We start from the raw sequence: 27,963 nt of genomic DNA, 5'->3' as shown, positions 1-27,963 counted from the left end.
GTTTTGCATGAGGCTGATAGAAAATCTCAGATAATGCAATTGATAACAACTGAGAACTAGCACATAAGACCTACGAACATGAAGCAATATGTATCCTGTTTTAGGCCGATAACTAGGTGTGAATGCATTGCCCCATTTATGCAGTGTTTTATCATGACATGCTGTGACTCTTATAAATATGTAATGATCTGCAGGATATTTGTCTGTTTTATTAAAAAATCCAATAAGTAAGATAAAAAAATACATCAGTACAGCACATAGGCCTTATGCACATGGCAGGTCTGTCTCCGCTAAATCCTGGCAGCTCCATGCGCCATGTGTATATGGTCTGCTGTACCTTGCTGCTTAACACAATGTTCTAGTAATTCAAATCATCCCATATTAATGGGTAAACACTTCTCAAAGGTAATTCTTATAAAGCAACAACCCAGGTACATGTTAACCAAGGTTAGAAAGGAATGTTACAATATATATCTATTTTTTAAAATATTATTTTTATTAATAATTAGTAAAAATATTATTAAAATAAGAAAGGTACAGGATAAGAAGGAGGGACGGAGACTCAAAAGTAGAATTTGCAAGACATAGGTAATTAATGTAAACTTCAGTAATTATGCATTGGCATATCTTCAGGACATGATTGCGTAATATATCATTAACAATATATGCTATAGAGAGGTCACAAGTATAAAGTGCATAAGTAGTGCAGAATTAATACAAATTCAAACTATTACTTATAATCAATTGTGTCTGTTAGAGAAGACCTTATTATAATAAATATATCGCTATTAACTGATTATATGCATTCAGCAAAATAAGATATTTGTCCTGACTTTACATCTTTTTGTCATCCAAAACAAAGCATCTGGCTAGTAAAGTATGTGAATGGATGCATAGAATACTGCTGGGTTTCACATGCTAGTGATAGGGAAAACCAGTATCTCATCTTACTAAGAGTACAGATTGTAACAGACCTAGTCGCAAACCTATTATGGGGATAATGATAGAAAGAGCGCACTCAGAGTAGTAAAATAAAAGAAATTGGTGAATAAATGAAGTTATTTCCCGAGTTGTAAGCAAGTAATGGCGGTAGTAAAGTCCAGTCCATAACGCAGCATCTGAAGGAGTATTCATCTGAAATCCAAAAACATCTTTATATGCTGCATTATTAACCTGATTAATTAAAGTGGACCTGTCACCATTTTTCCTTTCTATTCTCCTTGATCAATGTGAATAAATCATAAGTCACTGCGGGGCTGGGAATCACAAGCAGGGCGGCCGCACAGGCGCAGTCAGCTGGGCTGCATATGAGGAAAGACAGCCAGCGCTCACTGTGCCTGCACCAGGCAGGGGATAAGAGCGCAGGCGCCGGCTACTTTTGAAAACAGCGGTGAGGAGGAGGCGGCGCCAAGAAGATGTGAGTGACAGCTGTGTGCTGTCTGAAGCAGGGGGGAAACGCCGGCCCACTTGACTGAGGACCAGGTACTTCAGACAAATTATAAAATGGATTATTTCTCAAGTTACAGCACCCAGAACTAAAAGAGCCACCTTGTCAGAATGCAGCATTACTGCTGCACAAGGTGGCTCTTTTAGTTTGAAACGACTGGGGGGGGGGGGTGACAGGTTCCCTTTAAGCTGGTTTTCCTGGAGCCTTCATACCTGGTTTTATATAGGTAGGGCATGAAATAAATAACCAAAAATATACTGATCAGTTTTATCAATCATTATTTTTGGTTGTGAACTATACCATGACCATTATAACATCCTATGGGCAGATATTATTTGTTTCATTGTGTGTTTTTTAGCATATTTAACCAAAGTTAATTTTTTCAGCGACCTCTCCCGGAGGCCAGCATGTTTCCAAAGGCTATGGTTTCTGTATCTATTGCAGTTTACTACCTAGCACAATTATAGGAGCAATGGGTGGAATGTAAGTGACAGACTCCCTTTAAATAGAATTTTATTAGTGGGTAATGCTACATCTATAGCTGTAATTTAGATGGTCCTCTTGGAATTGCTGCTTAAATTAGGCTGTTTAGTAGCTTTCATCATGATCACATATCGCACATCAAGCCTGTATACATTTTATGTCGGAGCACATCCTGCCTGATGAAATTTGATGTTGCCATTACTCAGAAGCCGTGATTTGTTAAAAGCCCTTGTCTTTGATGTCATTCTCTTATTATTATATGACAGATTTGTTAGTTTTCACGTTGTTATTTTTACATAGATGGAATTTTGTCTGTAAGTCATGATTTGACGCGCCTGGAGCTGTCCTTTACCTCTTGCCCCACATGAAGGAACTGGAGATAAAACCACTCCACAAGCTCCCTTGCTTTCCATTTATTATGGATGAGACCTAGAACACTCGGCATTTCATAGCTGTGTTCACATATGTAATTACCGTACATACAACTTTAAGACCTACAGACACAGGTTCTTAATGGAAATTAGAACGCATATCAGACTACAGAGCAAACACCTCCTTATTTTATCCACTCAACACTAGATCATTTTCTTAAGGATCTTGGTGAACAGTAACAGACTCAGCAGAAATCTCTGTTAAGTCCCAGAAGGATTTTAAACTTCCGCCTATTACCAATCAGTGGTTTCACCTATTGATCTTGTGACTAGCAGTATGTTACTAATGCTGTAGCATTGAATAGAGTTCAATGGTTAATGCAAAAAATGTTCCTGGATCAAAAACCTTGCTGATGAACTAGATTTTATTTCATTTTTGCTTCACTTAGAATAAAATATACCAGCTTACAGGAATCGCACCAAAATTTTATGAAAATTTAGGCTAATTTTTTCACTAAGAAAAAGATTTACAATGTAATAACTTGACATTTGCATTTGATGTATCTTACAAGTTAAAAAGGTTAGCCATCCGTGACGTTTTTACATAGACCTTCCGACATTGACGTAAAATAAAAAATACTGGATGCTTGTATCACTGACACCTGATAATGGTCTTCTAACACTGCATGAGTCCATTATCTCTCTGTACATCGCGTTCTGACCATCCTGTTTGCGACCTGCACAGTCAGTCACCATGCAGTGATTGGCTACCTGAGTCACATGTCATCGTAGCAGGAGGAAGTAGAGGAGACCAGTGGGGAAATTGGGCAGCACAGGAAGAGGAGCACTGATGAGTATGTTGTCCTTTTTCCATATACATCTTGCTGAACAGTTCCTGTAAAACATTTTTGGGGACTGGACAACCCTTTTATCTAATTAATAATTCACATTATTTAAACATATTTAATTATTTTATTTTTTAGTATTAATGATCTAGTCTTCAAAGAATTCAAGTGTTGCATTCACATGGTTACTCTTTGAGCAGGCCACATGATCAGGGCATGCAAACATCCTCTGACATCCTCTGATCCCCTGCTCAGGACCACCTTTTGTTTGCCAGTATGATGAGCACACATGTAAGGTTACGTCTCTCTACTGTTTTGCTGTCTTAAAGATCCCCTTTAAGAGAGCTGAAGATGTCAACCTTCCATGGAGCCCTTACCCCTAAGAAGTGGGAAGGACTCTGAAAAGTTGAGTGCATTATATGTATAGAGTGAGCCAGCTAGTCTGAAGAGCAGTGAGGTCACTGAGAAGAGTAGCAGAACGGCGCTAGATCCTGGAGAAAGTGGCGGAAGGTGAGTATATTTGTAAACTCACACCATACACATTGTAGCATTTCACCCGCTACGGGTCTTGGGGACACTCGCTTAGGTGCAGCGGATGACACTCAGGAGACACGTTTCCTTAAAAGTTCACAGGGTTTATTGCTCCATAAACCACATTGCAACAGGAACAACAGGTAAACAGTCTTACGTCAGACAGAAGATTCCTCAATGTCCATAGTAGAGCTCCGCTCTCTCTCACGTCTGTGGGCACACAGGTCGTGCTATGTCCAGCACGCAGGCTCTCCAGCCTAAATGATCTCTCTGTGTTGTTCAGGACGTCTGTCCCTACATGGAACCGTCCAACACACACGCCACTCTGCAGTGTCCAGCCAGGACACACGGAAGCGTGTCCACCCTGACAGGCTTCCACACACTCACACCTCCATTATGTAGCCTGAAACCACACCCAGGAACCCATCACATGATTAGACATATGGTTCTGACATCACCATAGGTCCTGAAACAAACATAGACAGGCATGGTTATGCCCCTTTCCTAGGGGTGAGGTATATGGGTAGCCAGACCCTCCCATCTCTCATAGCTACCCGTAACCTGGACCCAAATATACTAAGCAACTCCTTATTGCTTTATGTGCAAACAGAAAACACTCCGGGTTACATCACAGCGACAAGCCTTCTCTGTGATACATACCTCCCGTCGACTATACAACCTTTAGCCATGCTACAACATATACACAGATTTAATAAAAACAATATACATGGAAGTGTTTCTTTAACTCCATTCATGCCCTGACATCTGCTCACACTCTCCAATGTCCCCTAGTTATTCTCTAGAAATCATACATTTTCTGTGCCAGTAACAGGTTTCGAATGTTTGCCAATGAACTGCTAAGAGTCTGAACGGGAATCCTGTTGGTAATAATCTTCTCAAAGCATCACACCAGCGTTTCTTTTTATTCTTTTGCTGAAGTCATGTTTCAAATGTAAGTCTCTTGTCCCATGTCTTATATTCTCCTACCGGAGCCTTCATCTGTTAGCACCACTGCTCCCTTCAGTCTACAGCACTTTGTCGGCTTGCTCCAAGGTTTCATGGAGCGAGCCAGAGATCATAACTCAATACAAGTATAAAATAATCTCATTCTGGCTAATATTGAGAGCTTGTGACGTAGCTTCTGACTTCCAACCAGTCAGAAGCTGCTGTCACAAGATGGTGCCGCGGGACTGGAGTGGCTCCGAAAAAAGATGAAGACACTGGAGGGTGAGTATAAGACTAGGGGCAGGGACCTTAGGTTTAAGCACCACTCTAGTCCTGAAAAAAACTCTGGAGTAGTGCTTTAATGATTTTAATACATCACATTTCGGAGACAGCAACCCAAGAACATGTGACTCCTATATTATTATTTCTTTTTTTATAGTTAAGATTCCCTTGCCCACATATTGATGTGTGGGCTTCTAATGCTCTCAGTGTTTTACATTCATTTTGGATTATTTATATTTTTCGTTCTATACCATGAAAAGACTGCTTAGTGCTGAATTTGACATCCTCCCCCATTATACCACACACTAGAGTCATTACTGGGGACTATGAATCCATCCTCTTTGAAGACAATATCCCTTTTCCAATTATTATGAAGTGTCTGCCGTGTAGTCTCAGTTTCATTAGTCATGTTGGCCTTGTACCTCTCAGCGTATATTTCATCTATGGAGCATTTCATAATGTCTAATTACTTACATATAAATAGCTGCACCTTATAAATAAGGTGATGAACACGCTGCCATTAGAAAAGCACCAATGAACACATCTTAATTGCTTGCTGACCATTTCAGAGACAACTCTCTAAGACGGCAATCTTCATTACTCTCGGATGACGGGCTTTTGGTCAGTTGTGCAATCTCCATGGGTTTAATAGGTTTTTTAGATGTTGTGGAGGCATTCACAAATGAAATAGATACATAATTTTGCTTTATATATAATTTTTTTTCTGTGTGAGCACACAGTGCCAGAAACGCATCAGAGTATTTTTTCTATCACCAGCATGTGGATTTTAATAGTTTGATACTTATGGAATAAAACATGAATATTTTATCTATTATTGGATGTGTCAATCAACTTTACTTCTCTTGGACAAATTTCCTGGTGGTCAACTGTATTTAAAACAGCGCCACATTGCATACAAAGGATAAATTTGGTCATTCACTGCACGGTGAGCGATTTATTCACTACTTTTTTTAAGTATAACCTGGTTTTAGTTCATCTATGTCCGGATTACCTTGAACCTGTGTTCACTCCTGTGAATGAAAGTTTGTTTATGAACAGAAAATCGTAATTCATGTCCAAAACGGATTTGTTGCATAATAGAAATAAAGTGACCCCATTAGTTATTAAGAGATCCGTCTGGTCTATGTTATGTGTCCGTCTTTGGAACAGAAAAATAAAGGTCATCATGCTGAACTTAACGAAACACAGATGAAACCCATAATAGCCAATGGTGTACATCTGCTTCCTTTTACATCACATTGTGTAAGGGATCCATTTTGGACAATTAGTCTATTCGTTCCTAAATACAGAACTCCCATATGCAGGTGTGAACCCAGTCTTACTATGGTAAAGCTATGACATTGATGACAATGATAATCTGTGGTCAATTCTAACCTCCCTATTATCTGCTGATAGTGAATATGCAAAAATGTCTTCAATCATACACCTCCTGATCATAATTAGCTTCAATAACATGTGGACTCCACATTCCATATACCCTTCTCTATAAAACACACGATCGCAATGATTGATATGATAACACTTGCCACCAGTGTTCCCTTGTTATCTTTGGTCATATTATGCATACACAAGGCAGATCACAACACATCTGAAAGGCAATTCCCATCCACTATCATTTATCATAGTCCTCTGCATCTTATTGCCAGCACAGAAGGCACCGCATGTTGACAAGCTCTAGACTTTTTTCTGATCGGATAGAAGTTCTATCTTAGCTTTTCAAATAAGTATCGTTACGGGGGAACAAAGAATCAAGCAGAGAGACACTGTGTGAACGCTAGAAGACTCTGTCAAGGAGGTGCAGAAAGCACATCAAAAAGCACTTCAAGAAGTGGAATAGTCGCTGGAACCAGCACTCGTTGATTATGAGACTGCTTTGTATGGTGTCACCAGAAACTCCGCCGCAGAGGAGACTTCACTTAATTGCTACAAAAAGTAATCTTTTACTGGGAAAAGCAGACTCCTTTTCTGGATGATTTTAGTAGTTCCAGTCATGAGAGCAGATTCTGCAACACTTAGCGTAGTAATTAATGTAGACTTACTGGAAGCCAATTAGAGGTCTGGAACAATCAATGCTATCCTAAAGGACAGTGATGGAATGACAGATGGAAGAAGTCCTGCCAGATACAGCATTACTGCCTGCCATCATGCTATATGACACCCTAAAGACTGTATTTCCTAGAAAATTGTATATATCTTACTAATTGTCTTATGTTTCCAAAAATGCTTTTCTAGTAGTAGTTCCTGTTGTAATTATATCGCTAGAGAGACATGGGAGAGCAAGTGAAGGAAAGAATCAGCGACTATTGAAATCCGAGGCCCCAATAAACATTTGCAGATTTTTTAAAGTCACTTTTCTTTCTTTATCTTGTAATATTCATTGTTGTTTTTTGTACCACAGTCTACAAAAAGGCGCACATGGGTCATGAATTTTGCACAAAGTAAAAAATGGTCTTTATTTTTGTCTTTGACCTCTTTTACAAATTTTTTTAGCTGAAAAAAAAAAAAAAGTTTGCAAACATTGCGCCAGAATGGTCTGATGTACATACGATTACTTTTAGGGGAAGATTGGAGTACATTTGCAAAAACGAAATGTGACTTTTTCAAAACTTGCAATTGATTAATTATTTAAAAACATCAGGAAACGCCAAGGTCTGCCCAAAATGGAAAACATAAGAAAAAAATAGGCAACTACATAAGAATTGTCTTTAAAAAGGGAGAAAACTAAAACAAGAATTAGTCCAAAAACATCAAAAACTAGACAAAAAAAACAATATAAATAAATGCAATATGGAATTGTGCCCCAAGCGTGCAGTCTGGAGATATACAAGGCAGTCACATAAAAGAAGTAGTCTGGTGGGGCAAAATCCAGAAAAGTATTCATGAGGCATCAGAAAAGCAAAAACAAACAGGAGACAATACCAGGTCAGTCCAATAGAAAGTGCACAAGAGAAGAGTTACAGATACAATCCCTGACAGAGTCACTAGTGGGGATTTTCGGTAAATAGTCGTCTAATGCACTCATTTGCCTGCTGAACCCGACTACCTGCTTGCCTCCTGGCTGGCCTCAGTGATTAGCTGCCGATTAGGACCATGGAATGCAAGATTCCTAATGTTTAATTCATAGATTGGGTGGTGCTCACTAGGAGAGTAACCCACTCCCCATACTGAATCACCACAAGAAGTAATGACTGGCCAGAAACAGAGCAATGGTGTATGATAGCGGAGAAGACCCCCACAGGAGCGGGGACAGACAGATAAATAGTAAATGGATATGAGAAAACTAACAATACAGATGGGTAGAATAGATAGATAGATGTGTGAATAAAAATAGCACAGATGGACATAGACAGGTAGATAAATAGAAAGTACAAACCAAATTCCCATAAATTTGGCCTCTGTGGTAAAGTGTAAAGAAAACAAAAATGAAATGATTTGGTAACATCTAGCCATATACAGTGGGGAAAAAAGTATTTAGTCAGCCACCAATTGTGCAAGTTCTCCCACTTAAAAAGATGAGAGAGGACTGTAATTGACTTCGTAGGTAGACCACAACTGTGAGAGTCAAAATGAGAAAACAAATCCAGAAAATCACCTTGTCTGATTTGGCAAGATTTATTTAGCAAATTATGGTGGAAAATAAGTATTTGAATGGGGCCATGTGTCGTGAGATTTTGAGTGCAAACCTCCTTCCATCAGCAAGGGCATTGAATATGAAATGTGGATTTCAGCATGATAATGATCCCAAGCACACCACCAGGGCAATGAAGGAGTGGCTTTGTAAGAAGCATATGAAGGTCCTGAAGTGGCCTAGCCAGTTTCCAGATCTCAGCCCCAAAGAAAACCTTTGGAGGGAGTTGACAGTCCGTGTTGCCCAGCGACAGGTCCAAAACATCACTGCTCTAGAGGAGATCTGCATGGAGGAATGGGCCAACATACCACCAACAGTGTGTGCCAACCTTTTGAAGACTTACAGAAAACGTTTGACCTCTGTCGTTGCCAACAAAGGATAACAAACTATTGAGATGAACTTTTGTTAATGACCAAATACTTATTTTCCACCATAATTTGCAAAATAAATCTTGGCAAATCAGACAGGGTGGTTTTTTTCTGGATTTGTTTTCTCATTTTAACTCTCATAGTTGGGGTCTACCTATGATGTCAATTACAGGGCTCTCTCATCTTTTTAAGTGGGAGAACTTGCACTATTGGTGGCTGATTAAATACTTTTTTCCCCACTGTATTTTTCACAACAGGACATAAAACACATCTCAGAAGTTGAAAATTAGACATTTTTCCATTCAGTTTGAAAACATTAACTCATTTAGAGATTATTGGCAATGGCAACAACACATCTTAAAAAAGTTGGTACAGAACCATGTAAACCATTGTGTAGCATCGCCTATTCTTTTTACAATAGTTTGTAAACACCTGGAAAATGGGGAGACCAGTTGTTGGAGTGTTAGGAGAGGCATGTTATACCATTCTTGTGTGATTTAGGATTCTAGATGCTCAACAGTACTGGGTCTAGAACAAAAAATGGCGGTTTGTAGAAGGAGCGCTAGCGGCTGTCCCAATGAGGAGGGAATAAGTGCGCAGGTCCCCGCAGCTCCAGACGGATACCCCACAACGGGGGAGAAAGACTTGCAACAGGAACAGAATAGCCAGTCTCAGGAGCGCAGAAGGAGAACACAGACACCAGTTAGGGTAAAACCTAACCTTGTGGTTTTACCCTAACTGGTGTCTGTGTTCTCCTTCTGCGCTCCTGAGACCGGCTATTCTGTTCCTGTTGCAACAGTACTGGGTCGTCTTTGTCTGATTTTTCATTTCATAATGTGTCTGAGGGCCCGTAGATGAGTAAAATCTAATATAAGCCAACGGCTTATATTATGATGATATTGTGTACTGTAGATGGTGGGATATTCAAGCTCTTTATAATTTTATGTTGATAATTTTTCTGAATTTGTTGAATAATTTTTAGACACAGTTGTTCACAGATTATCTAACCTTCTTTGGCTGTGAGAGACTCTGCCTCTGTGACATACTCTTTTTATACACAGTCATGTGACTTAGTTGAAAAATGACATTCCACTTGTTTTTCATTAGTACTACTTACTTTTGTTAACTTTGTAGCAATTTTTTTGAGATTTGTTGGTGTCATCAATTTCTATCTTTTTTTTATGAAAGGGAAAAATGTTTAACTTGCAACTTCTAATATGTGTTGTACTGTATGTTATGTTGTGACTAAAATATGACTATTAGAGATTTCTAAATCATTGCATTCTTGTTTTCTTTCAGAATTGGGGTTTTAGATGGTTAGATGCAGAGATAGATAGATAGATAGATAGATAGATAGATAGATAGATAGATAGATAGATAGATAGATAGATACCGGTAGATATGATCAAATAAAAATGAGCATGTAAGACAGAGGGGTTTTTCATTTCTTTAAATTGGTATTTGATTAAAAATGTATAATTGCACACACAAAAAATGTCAACATTTATAATGAATTATTAACCATAAATACATTATTATATTTTATTAGAATGGAATGAAACATTCAGTTGTTATTAAAAATTTTTTTACAACAAATTCATAAATTATGTGTCAGAGGCACTGGTAATCCAAATGAAATGTGAAGTTAGATTCCCATAGAAAGATGAAAAAACATATTGAACATGGTACTTTAACCTGAACGTAGGTGCAGCACGTGAAATGCAAATTGTCCACAGAAGACCTTACCTTTAAATCCTCAAACGTCTATGCAGTATAGAGACAATTATGTGCTATAAATAGTGTTGAGCATTCCGATACCGCAAGTATCGGGTATCGGCCGATATTTGCTGTATCGGAATTCCGATACCGAGATCCGATACTTTTGTGATATCGGGAATCGGTATCAGGATCGATATTAATGTGTAAAATAAAGAATTAAAAAAAAATATATTGATATACTCACTTCTCCGACGCATCCTGGACCTTACCGATGTAACCGCCAGCCTCCGTTCATAAGAATGAGCGCTTGAAAGTCCTTAGATGACGTCGCGGCCTGTGATTGGTCGCGGAGCGGTCACGTGACCGCAACGCAACCAATCACAAGCCGTGACGTCATCTAAGGTCTTTCAAGCGCTCATTCTTATGAACGGAGGCTGGCGGTTACAACCAGGGTGCGTCAGAGGGTGAGTATATCAATATTTTTTATTTTTATTCTTTATTTTACACATTAATATGGATCCCAGGGCCTGAAGGGGAGTTTCCTCTCCTTCAGACCCTGGGAACCATCAGGATACCTTCCGATACTTGGTGTCCCATTGACTTGTATTGGTATCGGGTATCGGTATCGGCGATATCCGATACTTTTCGGGTATCGGCCGATACTATCCGATACCGATACTTTCAAGTATCGGACGGTATCGCTCAACACTAGCTATAAACAATGAGGCCAGTTTTCAAAAATGTGAAGAAAAAGATAAGTAAAAAGTACTTTAGTCAAAAGGAAAAGTGAAAGGATTTATAAGTGCAAGTGAGGGTTTGATTTCAGATGGAAATATAATCTTCAATAATAGAATTCATCATATGTTACATCAGCTGCTGTTTTACATGGAGTTACATGTTAGTACCGTAGATTATTATTTGGTGATGCCTACATTCTCAGCAGTATTGCACCTGACTGTCATACCTGTCGTACCTGACTGTAGGACCTGCACATTCCCCTGATGAAGGACATGCTACATAATAATTAATTATTTACCTTTCTACATCTCATTCATTTTTTTTTATCCCAGAATTGCCTCTTTGAGGCTACTATCTGCACACTGATAACTGGACCATTAACTCCTCTCGCACATGTCTCTTGAGTGCAGTGAATTATATATAAAGGGCAGCGACATTTTGCACCTTGAGCCTTTGATTTGTAAAGCTCTCTGCAATGAAGAACAGCACCGTAAAGCAAATCTATCAAAGCGTCTTAGAGGTATGCCTTACGGGATAATGGATGTTTCTAACTACATCTAAGGTCTATGTATATTTCAGAAGCAGTTTTATGTTTTTTTTTGCTAAGTCTTAAAAAAGTAAGGTCCATAAGCCATTAATCTTTTGACTTTTGACCACAATAAAAAATACAATTTATCCTTGAAGAATGGTGCCAAGATGGAGTCAAATCCAAACACGCTCTAATTTTCATTCACATTTCTCTAGAACAATATTTGTATGTATGCTATGCTGTTTACCAAGTAATGGACATGGATAAATAACTGTATGGAGCTATGGGGCATTGGTGATATCTTCAGTATGTTAGTATACAGTGCAGAAAATTCATAGGAACCTAGGAGTTCCTGCTGAAGGTGTTGATTTCACAGTGCTCTGACACTATTGTATGAAGTCAAAAATTGGCCAAATTGTGTTGATGAATCACTCTCGGTTGGTGATTCTCACTAATTTGGCAAGGACATACCAACAATCTAATATTTAGTGACAAAGGATGCCATACAGGCACACAAGGTTCTGTTAGCAAGGCTCTTTCAGGAATGATTAGGCAATCAGTCCCAAAATTCAATATGATAACTGTTGGATAGATCCTTGTTCAGCATCATGTATACATTCAACACCACCACTGCAGCTAATCACTGAGCTAAACAACAGAGGGAGGCAGCGCTGGACACAGGGAAAGTGAGTACATCATTGTTATTTTACACCTGTGTGCCAAAAAAGTGAAAAGGGACAACCATTTTAAGTTATCTAACACAGAATTGTTTTGTTGCTCTATTTGGCTGATGACTTTGAAATAGGAGTTGATTGTAATAGTCCACTGATAATTTGGTTCTCATAACACTAAGAGCACACGGTATATGCTTGTATGTACAGGTATACTTGCATTCAATAGCATTGTCTATTATACTACTCCATATGGAACTGCGGATGCATACTGGCCTGGCGTATACTAAAAAGATACTGTCAACCGCATTCATAGTATGTATGTGCTGTTTATACAATGCCAATTAAAAAAAATTGGGACATTGTGCGAATTGTAAAGAGACAATAATGCAATGATTTGGAAATCTCTTATAGCCATATTTTATTGCCAACAGACCATAGAACACAGATCAGAAGTTGAAAATTAGAAGTGCACCAATTTTGCAGCCTCCTCAAGCAACTGATCAGTAGCAGTGCCGATAGTCAGACTTCCACCGATCTAATGTGGTGGCCTATCCAAGGAATAAGCCTTCAATTTTAACAGGCTGTACTACTGGTCCTTCTCAGGGCACCTGTCCATGTCTGATCATCTAAGGAATCTTTCCATTCCAATCTGCCCAATAATATATGAAGACCTGTAAGGCAGAGTTCTCATCTCGTTTTTCCACACTTCAGTGGCTTCATTGCATTTCCTTCTGAGGTCCTAAAAGACAGGATTCAGGTGCATTTTCCAATGGGGCATTTGAATTTAGTGAAGCTGATGGAATCACTTTTTCCCCTGTCTGAACTCCTTTTCGGCAGTATCTGATTTTTTTGAAGCGGGCACAAAAACATGGTCGACTGCGCTTTTGTGCTCACCTGAAAAAAACAGACATTGCCGAAAAGGAGGTAAGTCAAGTGACTACGTCTGCTTCAATAAAGTCAGTGACTCCCTGGGACAAAAATGTGAGGTGATGTGACCCCGGCCTTGTTCTGTTTCTTACTAGATGACTGTAAAAAATGGTTTGATGCTTAGGCATAGAAAAAAGAGCTGTTAATAATATCAAAGTAAGAATATAATATGTAAATAGTGATGGTACTTTGGGGGCCTGCCTATCAGTAGTCCCTTCCAGTAGCACTGCAGTTTGTATCACCCCACCCGCAGAAGACTTCTCCTGTATATTGGTTTATCTGCACCACCGTCATTAGATGAGAGAGACTTTGGGATGAGTGCCCCATTTTATGCTGGTGTCTTATTAGGATTCATATTATGTACTAGATTCACGGTGTGATTAATCAGATATGCACTTGACATAGAGGAAAGCTTCTCCCAAAACATCACTTGTGTATGCATTGCTTATGTCTCATGCTCTAATAAATACGCCACTTTAGAGCATTATGCCTCACAGAATGCATTGATCTATCCAAATACTGCCATCTTTTGGAAACAATTGAGATTTATATTGCTCCATAAACCTATACGCTTAGCGGGCATTGGAGTCATATTTGTGTAAATTGAGACGGGATACAGGAAACATAAAAGAATATTTGCACTCTGAGCTTTGCTGTGCTTATAATAAGTGAGGTCCGAAATCCTCTGGTGATTGTATAAGCTCTTAAAGAGAGTCTGTCAGGAGATTCCTACCCACTAAGCCAATAGCTGTGTCAGGCAGGACCTTTAAATATGTGAGAAACCATACCTGTCACAGATCAGCTGGAGTAGGTAATGTAGAGACTGGCGGGGACCCAGAGGGCCGCACTTCTGATTAATACATATTTTCTATTATTTTACCCCATTCTGATCAGTGTCCCATGTGTTTAGTAGTTCTATGTGTTTAGTAGTTCTAACACTACTGAAAATGACTTTCTATCCTCTGATATTCATTCATTCATTCATTCATTCATTTAGAACATTACTCATAAAGGGAAATTCCAAACTATTAATATTCAACATATTGAGGGTGTACTGATAAACCCAATATTTCCCAAGATGTATGATGAGAGGTGTTAAATAAACAAGAAAAACGGTACATGTTGACGGATGCCATTTATTATGCCATATATGTTCATTTGTATGTTTTTTTCTGCATGGCTCAAAATTATATTGACTTAGCATCATTCATGACAAATTATATAACTTAACGCAACTGAAGATAAGATCAGTTGGAAACCCTTAGGCTACTTTAGATCCATGTCAGCAAAGCCTGGTCCTCGGGGCACATGCAGCATGCTAGCAAGTGCAATCAGTTGCTTACAGCATATGGAAGAACCGCTCTGATTGTGCCCTTCATGAGCCAGATGTCTGGCCTAATTGGCAGAGACCTAGCAATCACAGAATCATCACAAACAAGCAAAATTTACATTTACTTTTAAACCTGTTCATAGAAATGCAGACTCTGTTGAAACGTGAAAAGAAACGATCATGATCACATTTCCTTTGGTGAACACGAAGCAGGCATCATTACCTTTCTGCACTGCCTCTATGTTTAGACTGCGGGCATTACCAGCATTGTAGGACTGGTAAGAGGTTGATTACACCAGGGCAGCCTTGCCCTATTTATCTGATCATTATTCCACCATGCACTGCCTTTGCTGTATCTGTTACATGTAATCCCTTCTTGCAGCTGCCCTGCCGGCACCTCTTTGTTTGTTGTTGTGCCCTCCTGCCTTGCCGTCTGTCAGCAGCGCCACAATCCCCTCTCTGCTCATTCTTGATTCTTTTTAAATAAGTTGCTTTTCACGTTTTTCTATGGACAGCAAAACTTCTGCTTTGCTTATCCTCAGAAATATGTCTAGTATGATAATTGCAAAACTCATTGGTATTAGAATCACTAGCACCACACACTTTATTCATAGCAGTGGTTACATATATGTATCATGTTACCATTAAACCTCTCATTAATGTGAAATTTGAAATGCATTGATTTATTGTCTCCAAAGTGAATGGATTTTACAAGGAATCTGTCAGCACGATCCAACCTTCTAAACTATCTATGTGGTAATGTCATCCAATCTTTTTATGCAAAGGTGCTAGGCAAGGAATAGAGTCAGACTAAAATGTGGATTTTTCAGTAATGGTGCTCTGGACTGCATAAAATAAATATATGGATGACGTTACTTTTCGGAGCGTCATTCATATCCATTGTTGTTTAAAAAACAAAACAAAAAACATTCTGTCCTGCACTCACTCTTCTCAGGTCCAGCACTGAGTCTCTGACGCTGCTCTTGTTGGTTATTGTGCTGACGTCACATCAACAGCGCTGCAGCCACTAATTGGCCATTGGCTGCAGCACTGTTAATGTGACGTCAGCACTGCAGACAACAGAAGCGGTGTCACAGACTCGAAGCTGAACCCAGGGAGGGTCCAACCTGCAACCAGGAGATGGATTTTATGAAAAATTTAAATTGCAACATTTCTGATGAACCCAATGGTACCATATCAGCAATTCCACCTATAAAACAGACCTTGCCATGCTGGTCAGGTGACAAAAAATATAGTAATCTACATTTCAAAAAGAGCAAATGGGGTGAGTTGCTCTCCTACTAATCCCTCTGCCCAGTCAGGAGATCCTAAATGGAATGTGTTATCAGAAAATGATCTATTGTTTATAATGATTAAATCTATTAAAACCGTAAAAAAATACAATGGCAATGGCTAATTGTCCATATCACTATCTAATTTTTTTTTTTTTTTTAAATAGAGGTTTTATTTGTCATTATAATCCTGGCTGTGTTGATAGCAATGCTGCTGGAAAGTCATTGGTACATAATAGGAAGTGTGAGTCTAATATTAGTCCCAGTGGCCAATGTGAAAATTTAAAGAGTTTTTGTTTAGATAGTGATGGAAAGATGCTAAAAAAAAACCCAATCACAACAAACAAACATATATTTGTTATAAAAACTTGTCTTTAGTCAAAGGGCTCACAAAACTGCCACACTCTGCTTTAATTGATATAAATGTCTTTTATAAGAAGCATACTGTAGTTCCTTTACGTGGTGACATAACGTATTTTTAAGAAAACTCTTGGTGATAAAGGGCCTGAATTGTGCAGAGAAGTAAAGATGTTGCCTCCAGGTTTATACTTGAAGAATTTCACATTTGTGTCATTGGACATTATTACCCCAAATTGTATTTACTGTCCTCGCACCACTTGTTTTCTCTTCTCAATGCCCCTTGGCTAATGGTTTTAGAATGAGTTATTGGAGGTTGTCTCATTTATCATATAGGGCCTAATGCTGACTGCATCAGTATTGAAAAGTATCCAGGTACACGTATGTTGCACAGTTTTGCCAGATTATCAAGGTAATGCTTGTGAAAGATGATCTGGGTTAAAGGCAAGGCGATGCGTTGGCTTTTAGGACAGCTGCATTGTGACTATCCAGCCAGCACAAAATATTCTGTGCAGAAATCTTCTCTTATGTTTTTTTAGTTTTCAGTAAGAAAGCGAACAGCCGCTTCTTTAAGAATGTGCTATTATATGATGAAAGAACATGAAAAGACGTGAATATAGACTTCTTGAACCTTAAATCAATTTCCGAAACCAATAAGCTATTTTATTACTGATTCTCCCTTTGATGATTTCTTTTAAAAATATGTATGCTAATAAAAAGCAGGAGCTCGTGCTCATAAATGTTGCTCTTCTCTCAACCGGCATAGTGGACGACTACTAGCAAACTGTGTTCTGGAGATACTTTAACTCTAAGTAAGGACTGTAGAGGCCACCACACACAGTAGAAAGTTGAATGAAAATGGTGATTTCGGATGATGATGCAGTAAAAGAAAGAGCTGGCAACGAATGTCACAATTTCAGTGCCCAATTTGTTTGTCCTCCCATGGGAAAAGTGGCCACCAGAGGAATCTGGCATCAGCTTACTCCATTCACCCCTATTGTCCTCACGGTCAAAGCATGCATACATGTGTATGGAGGAGACTGACTAAAAAGCTACTGGCTAAAGGAGCACTTGGCCCACAGTTGTCTAAATGGTATGTGCATCTATCCTCTTTTTCAGGCAAGTTTCACCTGACAAAGTGATGCGAAACCGAGGCAAAAAAAATGAACATAGTGCACAGCAATGTAAAAAGGGCATTGCTGTGCACATGATCAGTCCATTGTACTTTTTTTTCCAGCGCTTCAGGGTTCGGAAAAAGAAGTAGCCTGTTCACATGTTATCCACTAGGAAGCCATCTCCTAGTTTACATTTTAGAAAAAAGACACTCCACAGCAAAAAGGATGGCAAAGCTGTCAGCGAAGCCACTTCAGGAAAAAGACCATCAACTATTTCCTTAAGTGAATTTTCTTAGCAAAACTTTGTCTACTGCAACGGCATCTTAAAAGACTTCAAAGCAGCACAGTGATTCAGATGTTAGCACTGTAGCCTTGGGTACCTGGGTTCAAATCTCACTAAGGACAATACCTGCAAGGCAAGCCCCTTGTGTGGGTCTCTTCCAACACTCCAAAGACATACTGTTAGAGAGCTTAGATGATGAATTCTATTACATGCTACAGTATATGAAGTGCTGTAGAAATTAATGTGCTATATAAAGTGAATAAAATGTGCACATGCCCTAAGTGGCACCACAGTCCGCATGTTCACAGAAGCTACATACAAGTATACAGTACAGACGCTTCCTTATTTTTTCCAACACTCTTCTCTACTGTCTCCTTTGAATAACTTTCATATTTATTCTCTAGCCCCTTGCTGGTGTCTTCTGCTCCTGCTGGGATTAGCACACAGGGGAGGCACTGCTGCACTATAATGGCTCAGGCAGACTAACATATTTTCGGTCTGGGTGTAATCCAACAAATCACCAGATGGCACTCAAACCAATATTATTCTATGGGGTTGTGCACATGTATGATTTTTTTTTTGTTTCTTCTTACCTTCCTACGATCCCAGCATCGGGCGGTGTCACCCTTCAGATCCGGTGCAGTCGTGATAAAATGTCCGCCGACCTTTCAGAGGCCAGCCGCTAATGTTAGTGCGCCCGTCGAGGTCACTTTCATGCTCCACCTCTGATAGGCCGGCGGCCATGTTAAATATTGTGATGCAGACTTTCTGCATTGCAATACATTCAACTGAATGTGCATCCTCAGACACACATTCAGTTGAAACCAGCTGGCCCCGTCTACTTCCTGCTCGGGAGCCCGCTGAAGACCTAGGCCCACCGGAGAATTGTCCTGTGGCCCGGTGCTACAGTCCACCTCTGTACAGGTGGGTGGATGGCTTTTCCTGTAAACTTAAGTTATCATGATTAATAATTCCTGGTCAGTTATCTGAATCCCAGTATTTACCAAACATATTGGGTTAAAAAGCATCAGTGTATATTAATATTACATCTTGTTTTCATTGTTTATTCATTCATATGAAGAAACATTATGGCTGTGTCTTCTGGTAAATGGGTATATGTGTCGGAATATTGTCTCCGTCTGCAATGTACATCTTCTGCTAATGGTCTAAAGTATTTAAAATCTGTTGTGTGAGCATCAAGAGTCCTGAAAGTTGTCTACGTCCTGGAGAGCAACACATTTAATTCTGCTAATGGCTGCACATCCTTTCTGTAACCTCTTTACCTCTTTCTTCTGACTAGAACGGAGGGCACACCCCATTCTTTCATTAAATGTTTTTACTTGCATCCCTCAGCGTCTCATCCTTCAACAAAAGCCCAGATCTTTAAAGCCGTCTGCTTCTTTCATTTAGCCCGGCATTGTCTCATGCTGCATGCTTGGATTGGAAACCTACCGCATCCCTTTTCAATGATTTCATCTGTTCTGGGTCAAGACGCATGCTGTTTAAGAGCAAAACTGTAACATTAACTGAGGTCTTGACTTTTTTTTTGCCTTAGAGCAATTTTTTGGCTTTAAATGATGAAAGAGTATGTTATAAAAAATGTCATGCGATTTTACAGTCGATGTAATGCAACAGTTCACTGTGCAAGTGGGAAAGTAAGCAAGCACAAAGTGATAGCTAAAAACACAAGAAGACAATCAAAATGTGTCTGAGCCACTGTTCGCACCATCATATTCCACTCCCAGGTGACTTAATAAATTGTAAAGGTGCGTTTCAGAATAGCATAGCAGACATAGGAACCTTTTTGGGGTCAGGGACTGTTGGGTGCCCAGGATGCCAGACAGACGGAGACTATTTCAGGGAAAGAGCTGAAACTGCCAGTGCAGGACTAGCCGTGCAGGATCTGCAGAAGCCCTGATCAGCTGCAGTGGAGTGGAAGGTGTGTATGTGTGCGTGTGTATCTCTATGTGTGCGTGTTTCTGTGTGCATGTGTATGTGTGCATGTCTATGTGTATGTGCATGTGTGTATGTATGTATGCATGTGCTTATGTATGTGTGAGTGTATTTGTGCGTGTGTGTATATATGTTTGTGTGTGTGAATATGTATTTGTATGTGTGCGTGTGTATGTGCGTATGTACAGTATGTGTGTGGGTAAACTCCTTCATGACTGTTGGGAAGCTATTTTAGGTGATACCTAATGAAACTGTGAAGCTGCTTGACAGAATGCCAAGGATGCAGAAAATTGCCATCAGAGTTAAAAGGGGGGTACTTTGAGGAAGCTAATGTTTAACATATATTGTGTTCTGTGTCTCACCTGTTTCCTTACTCCTTGTTTCCATGCATTCCTTCATGGTTTCAGTCTGAATCTACATTGTGCACATTCCAATATTAGCAAGAAAAACTATTTTATGAACAGGTGTGATCAATATTTTGACTGGTGCTGCACTGTATTTATGTATAGAAAAAAGAAAAAATCAGCTCACCCCTATGAGTACTTTCATAGTCCATGAAAGGAATCCAAGCACGGAAGGGCGTTTCTGCTTCACGCTGTAAACTGGTGCAAAGAGACAAGTGGGTTTCCAGCTCCGGATATAAAGTAAAAAAACTTTATTCCATAATATTAAAAGAAGAGAGATTCAGTTGTTGGACATAGACCGGTGTATGCCGGAGGAAGATGCCGTTGTATCACTGAACGCGTTTCGAACACTGTATATATGTCACTTGACACATTGTAAGGTTTTAATATTTGAAGTTGAGACCGTCCTGATTAGGGTCACCGATTAGTGGTGGGATGGCTTTTGCATTATTTTGATAAAAAATTATGTTAACCAAGCACCCCTATATTACTTTCATGCACTATTGCTGTTTATTTACTGCAGGGTATTTGCCTATTATGTCTCTATCTTGGGTTTTGTCTGTGCTGTGTATACACACAAATATATGCAACATACAGTATATATATCCGATTGAAGGGTGGTCACAGAGCATAATCAACCACTGCTTCATTCATCCGGGGCTCTAAGACCCATTTCCTTATTATTATTGTGGGCCATGACAGTTGGACTTCCATTGAAAAGCTATTCGTGGGATGGGGATAACGTTCAAACTTGAGAATACCCCTTTAAAAACTAATGTACTTTATTAACCATAGAACATTGGCATAACATTGTGTTGATATTATGAAGCATGCTTGATTAAAATATCACATGTTGGAAGTAATAGTATCTGATGTGTGATGGCAGAAGCTAATTCTAAACACATACTGGCGGTGACGTCTCTAATTTATCCTGTGTAATCTGCCTTCCATTTTGAAATAATTAGGAACACATCAAAGCAATCAATTGGCACAGCTGTGTCATAATTGCCGCTAATTCACTTAGAGATATGTATCTTACAGAACATTTACAGCATGTTCCAGAACACATTAGGAGGCTGTTAAACTGAGACTTGTAGCTTTCTCCAGCTCCATTGTGTTTCTGGCAGTTCTTTTCCGTTGTGTATTGTATTTTAGGCTTTCCTATATCTATCCCATATCTATGCACCCCATATTTATATATATATATCCATCTAATGTAACATCAGCTTAGTTATGCAGACAGAAGCTAAACTGAGATAGGTAAGGAATGTTCTCCATGTGCATGGCCTGAGATGGAGGCCAGGCAGCTGTCATGGGAGCACTACCGCCCTGTTTAATAGCACCTTGTCTCGCACAGGCAAAGTAATCCCAGCCTTTGCTTATTTGAGGACTTGAGACCGCTGCTGACAGGAGATAAATACTTCAAACTTGACTTCTTTCATATGAAATGCTGAACTCACATTTTCCTATTCTTCTCTAAATTAAATTAACCTGAGCTGATCAAAGTTAATTTATGTTGGAAGTTTAGTTTATTTTACATCTATATAGATCATATTTCCAGGACGTCCCTACTGACAGCACATTGGAGGATGTCCTCCTCCTCCTTCCAGGGACAGGAAACACACGAGAGTTTAAATATCCGGCTCCACCCTCTAATCCTCAGTGTTTTTTCCTGTCCCTGCATGGAGGGACACACGTAGAGAAGCAGCAGCTTACCGAGCTCAGGGGGATCGAGCGGTCCTCCAATCCTTCCCCCTGTCAAGCGGCTCAGGGTCGAAACTCCCCGGAGGGGAGTCCCTCTACCCCAGAGGCCCGGAGCGGACGATGCTCCGGGAGTGAACCGCTCCCCCCGTTGGGGGGCTCTCGGTTCAGGACGCGGCGGCGATCCAGGCAGCCTCCATCCGGCAGCGCGGTCAGGAGACGCTACAGCCTGTCGGCACTTCCGGGTTCTGGGGAGCCGCGTCACTTCCGGTCTCAGGAGCCGGCGAAACGTCACTTCCGGTGGCGTTCTATGAATGGGGAACAGACGCTCCAGACTGGAGAAACGCTGTCAGAGCGGTCGCTTCTGTGTTAGCGTCCAGCACCTGCATCAGGAGTAGTATCGTCTGCATCTGGAACCGGCTATGGAGGACAGAAACGACGAGGAAGGGGTAAGCCTGCCCTGGGCAGTATACCCTTTGTACTATCTAAGCTCCTCGCTCCCTCTAGCCTATTTTTCCCTATCTTATACCGTTTAGGATAAGGGAAACCCCGCTGCTCCCCCTGCCACGACCAAAAAATCTGGGAAGGCCACAATGAAGAGCATCAGATGTCCTGTATGCCATATTAAACTCCCAGACTCACATGGCAAGACGCTCTGTGCCACCTGTACGTCTAAAGTGATGAACGACGAGCAGTCATCAATGTTCTCCGAGATGAGATCCCTTATACGGGAAGAGGTGCAGGCTTCTATATCCAGCCTTTCGCATTCTCGGCCTGCCAGTCCCATAACCGGTCGCAAGCGCGCCAGGAAGGAGGAGGTCCAGGGGGAGCCAGAATATTCTTCTGATGAAGGTTCCGAGCTTAGGGATTCACTATCAGAAGAGGAAGGTGAAATTCCCGTGGAAAACCAGGACAGAGCCAGGAAGTATCTCTTCCAGTCCGAGGAGACAGACGAACTTGTCCAGGCTGTTAGGAATACGATGCAGATCGAAGAGACTGCTAAACCACAGTCCAGGCAGGACCTGATGTTCGGAGGACTCGTGGCACGAAACCTGACTGTGTTTCCCATTAGTGATCATATCAAAGCTATGATCATAGAAGAATGGAAGGAGGCCGAGCGCCGATTAGTGCTTTCTCGCGACTTCAAAAGTCGCCTGCCGTTCGATTCGGAGGAAGTCAAGCTATGAGAAGAGATCCCAAAAATTGACGTTCCCGTAGCAAAGGTCACTAAAAAGACTGCTATACCCTTCGAAGACTCCTCCAGTCTTCGTGACCCTATGGATAGGAAGGCCGACATCCTCCTTAAAAGGGCCTTGGAATCCTCTGCAGCTTTGATTAGAACGAACATAGCAGCCACTTCGGTGGCCAGGTCTATGTACTTATGGATGGGGAAGTTAGAAGAGCAGTTATCCAATAAGACACCCAGAGCTGATATCCTGCACTCCTTTCCTATAATGAAGTCCGCAATGGCCTTCTTATCCGATATGACGGCTGAATCTGTCAGATTTTCAGCCCGTAATAGCTCACTATCTAATGCAGCTAGGAGGGCGGTCTGGCTTAGGTCATGGTCTGGTGACAATGCTTCCAAATCCAAACTCTGCTCTATTCCATTTTCTGGTCAAAGGGTGTTCGGACCGGCTTTGGACTCTATCCTCGAGTCAGCGTCCGATAAAAAGAAAGGTTTTCCGGAGGACAAACCTAAACGTCCACAGCCCTTTCGGAGAGGTTTCTTCTCCAGAAAGCAGTTCGATCCTAAAAATCAGGGTCGGTCCAGCAGGGGATCCTACAGAGGCTCCCGTGGACAGAATAATAAGAACAGGGCATCCTTCTTTAGCCCATCCTATAAAAATAAATCCCTATGACGCCACTCACATTGGAGGGAGGCTCCGTATGTTCGCAGGAAATTGGGCCCTGATTACTCAGAATCAGTGGATTCTCAGTACTGTTTCCGAAGGTTACAACATAGAACTATATTCACCTCCCCCAGAAAGATACATTACACCTACGGCAGTCAAACCAGATTCGGCTATACTAAAGGACTTACAGGACATGCTCAGGACAGAAGTAATAATTCCTGTCCCTCAGTCAGAGTTGGGGAAAGGTCACTACTCTTCCCTGTTCACGGTCACGCGGCCATCAGGCGACACCCGCACAATAATAAATCTAAAGCCTTTGAATGCATGGGTGAGATACAGAAGGTTCCGCATGGAATCCATTCGGTCAGCAATCCCGCTTATAAACCAAAACGCGGTCATGTGCACTATCGACCTAAAAAGGGCCTACTACCAGGTCCCAGTACATCCCTCATCTCAGAACCTGCTGAGATTTGCTGTAACTCTGCCAACCCGGACCTGCCACTATCAGTTTCAAGGCCTTCCTTTCGGTCTGGCTTCCGCTCCTCGCGTTTTTACCAAGCTTGTATCAGAAATGGTAGCCTTCCTAAGGAAACAAGGCATCATAATTATCCCGTACCTGGACGATTTCCTGCTTGTGGCAGATTCTGTAAAGCTACTGGAAGATCACCGAGAGCGGACTATCACACTGATGGAGCATCTCGGCTGGGTACTGAACTGGCAGAAATCCGATCTTATACCAGAACGGAGGAAAACCTTCCTGGGTGTGCAACTAGATTCCAGACGCAGAATATCGTTACTACCCGGTGTCAAGAGGAAGATAATTCAGACTCAGGTTCGGTATCTATTGGAACATCGAGTTACCATAAGAACGGCTATGAAGGTTTTAGGCCTTATGACGGCCTGCATACCATCCGTCAGGTGGGCGCAGTCTCACACAAGACATCTACAGAACCAGATCTTATCAGCTTGGGATCGCCGCCAGTCTTCCCTAGAAGCTCCACTGAGATTGAACAATCTAACGAGAAGATCTCTTGTCTGGTGGACACATTCAGAGAACTTAGAGGTGGGAGTCCTATGGGTCACCCACCCTTACGTAGTTATCACTACGGACGCCAGCGCCTGGGGCTGGGGAGCTCATCTGCAGGGCAGAATCTTGCAAGGCAAGTGGCCAGAAAGCATAAAAAGCAGATCATCCAATTTCAGAGAGCTCTACGCTGTATGGCAAGCACTAAAGCACAATCAGTCCATACTCTCAAACCAGCACGTAAGAATATTCTCCGACAACGTAACAACAGTTTCATTCCTGAACCATCAAGGAGGTACCAATTATCAACCACTGCAGAATCTAGCAGAGATGATCTTCAGGTGGGCAGAGGACAACGTGCTATCCATTACAGCTATCCATCTAGAAGGATCCCAAAACGTGATTGCAGATTACCTAAGCAGACGAAATCTGTGCCCAACAGAGTGGGAACTGGAACAAAGCATCTTCCAGAGATTATGTCGCCGATGGGGAACCCCCAACATCGACCTATTCGCAAACAGGAGGAACGCCAAAACCCCAAGGTTCTTCTCCCTGAACCCCTCGGATCTACCAGAAGGGGTAGATGCCCTGAGTCAGCAGTGGAACCAACCACTGTCATATGCATTCCCACCCCTGGCACTAATTCCAGCCGTACTTCGGAAGATCAAGGAAGATCGGGCTATGGTCATCTTAATCGTCCCTGTTTTGGCCGAGACGAAGCTGGTTTCCGGTGCTAAGGTCGTTAGCAGCCGACAACCCAGTCGAATTACCCATCAAGGGGAAAGTCATCCATCAAGGTCCAGTGTATCACCCAGACCCAAGCAGACTCCGTCTTTCAGCCTGGATCCTGAAAGGGACATCCTGAAGTCAAAAGGATTGTCAGACCAAGTAATCTCTACCATCCAGGGTAGTAGAAAACCCGTTACCTCAGCCATCTACCAGAAGATCTGGAAGCGTTTTTGTTTAGAAGGTGGCAGGTCCAATGTGGTATCAGGTTCCCTGGACATCCCTGGTATCTTGGACTTCTTGCAAAAAGGATTTAACCTGGGCCTCCGACCCAGCACATTGAAAGTCCAGGTGTCTGCGCTAAGCTCATTTCTGGACTACCCTTTGGCATCTCACCCATGGATAATAAGGTTTATTCGGGCCACTCAGAGAATGCGCCCCACCATTAGGCAACTATCACCATCCTGGGACCTTAACTTGGTTCTTAGGGCACTTTATTCTTCCGGGGATAGTATGCCTATTTCTACTCTCACTCGTAAAACCGCTTTCTTAGTGGCGATTACTACAGCCAAGAGGGTGGGAGAGATTCAGGCTCTATGTATCAGAGATCCTTATCTGCAGATCAGGGATGACAGTCTAATTCTGAGATTAGATCCAGCCTTTATCCCAAAAGTAGCCTCCAGTAAAAATAGGAATCAGGAAGTAATTCTCCCTTCATTTTGTAATAACCCTGCTAACGAGAAAGAGAGGGCTCTCCACTCACTAGACGTTAGGCAAGGGGTTCTAGATTACCTAAGTGCTACAGATTCATGGCGTACTGATCCAAACCTCTTTGTTCTGTTTGGGGGCAAAAATAAGGGGAAGAAGGCTTCTAAGGCCTCAATTTCTCGTTGGATCACCGAAGTGATCACAGACGCCTATCAGTCTGAAGGTATGCCCCCTCCTATAGGCTTAAAAGCCCACTCTACCCGTGGGGTGTCCGCCTCCTGGGCGGAGCGTGCAGGGGCTTCTGTAGAGCAGATCTGTAACGCCGCAACATGGTCCAGGGCTGACACATTTTGTAAACACTATAAACTTGATGTTACATCCGGTCAGCACACGGCTTTTGGGAGGAAAGTCCTCCAAGCAGTAATCCCACCCTGAGGAGGTCCTTTGGTACTCTCCAATGTGCTGTCAGTAGGGACGTCCTGGAAAATCGGTATTAGTCTTACCGGTAATTATGTTTCCAGGAGTCCATACTGACAGCACCGGTAGTTCCCCCCCATACATGTAATATTCTCATATATATTTGGATTTTGCCTATATACTGTTTGTATTATAATTCTGTCATTAAAGATATTTTATTTGCATGATTCCATGATTGGTTCTTGCTACAACACTGAGGATTAGAGGGTGGAGCCGGATATTTAAACTCTCGTGTGTTTCCTGTCCCTGGAAGGAGGAGGAGGACATCCTCCAATGTGCTGTCAGTATGGACTCCTGGAAACATAATTACCGGTAAGACTAATACCGATTTTTTTTCTTTTTGATAATTTGTTTCCTAAATGCAACGTTAAGGCTGCTTTCACACATCAGGTTTTTTGTTTCAGGCACAATCCGGCAAATCCGGAAAAAAAACGGATCCGTTTTTTTTACACGCCGGATCCGTTTTTTTCCCATAGAGTTGTATTAGCGCCGGATTGTGCCTGAAGGACATGCGTTTCATCCGTTTTGTGCTGGATCCGTCCCTTCAGGCTTTTTTGCCGGACACAAAAAACGTCCCATGCAACGTTTTTTCTGTCCGGCGAAAAAGCCTGAAGGGACGTTTCCGTCAATAAACGCATCAAACGGATGTGTGAATGGATGATTCCGGCTAACGAATCCGTTTTTACACATTGAGCATGCCCAGAAGCTATGATTTCGATTCTGGTATGCGGAAAATCTTTTTTCTCTCTCTCTCTCTCTCTCCCTCTCCCCCTCTCTCTCTCTCTCTCTCTCTCTCCTCAGACTGCCGGTTCATACATGCGCAGTAAAGAATGCCGGATCCGCCTAAAAAATGGATCCGGTGCATCAGTTTTTCAAACCGGATCCGTTTTTCACACCGGATCCGTTTTTTTAGCAAATTTGCCGGATTTAGCCTGAAACAAAAAGCCTGATGTGTGAAAGCAGCCTAAAGGGACCCTGTCATGTCCTCAAACACTATTACCTGTATCATACGCAACTCTATGAGTGAAATCTGTTGGTTCCCTGGAGGAATAAAGTTCATTTTCTCTTGGTAGCCAAGCTGTCATGGGAATACTGCGAGAGAGAGGTACTAGAAGACCGCAGCGTCTAGTTTACTCGCACTCCTGCACTTATTAGAACTGCTTCACCATCCTATTAAACAGTGCGGGATTTCCTTGCTCTGTCATAGCAAAGATTAATCAGTTCAGTTG

At 41.4% G+C, this 27,963-nt stretch overlaps 1 protein-coding gene across 1 annotated transcript in view; it reads left to right on the top strand.

The window, feature by feature from the left end:
• The window catches only part of TMEFF1 (transmembrane protein with EGF like and two follistatin like domains 1), a 275,343-nt gene that overhangs the window by 76,751 nt on the left and 170,629 nt on the right, over positions 1 to 27,963 (top strand). The gene's annotated exons all lie outside the window — the stretch shown is intronic.

The sequence above is a fragment of the Ranitomeya variabilis genome, chromosome 6 (genome assembly GCF_051348905.1).
Source record: "Ranitomeya variabilis isolate aRanVar5 chromosome 6, aRanVar5.hap1, whole genome shotgun sequence".
NCBI classification, from domain to species: Eukaryota; Metazoa; Chordata; class Amphibia; order Anura; family Dendrobatidae; genus Ranitomeya; species Ranitomeya variabilis.
Note: the sequence above shows the minus strand (reverse complement) of the source record. Positions and strands in the feature narration are given on the sequence as shown.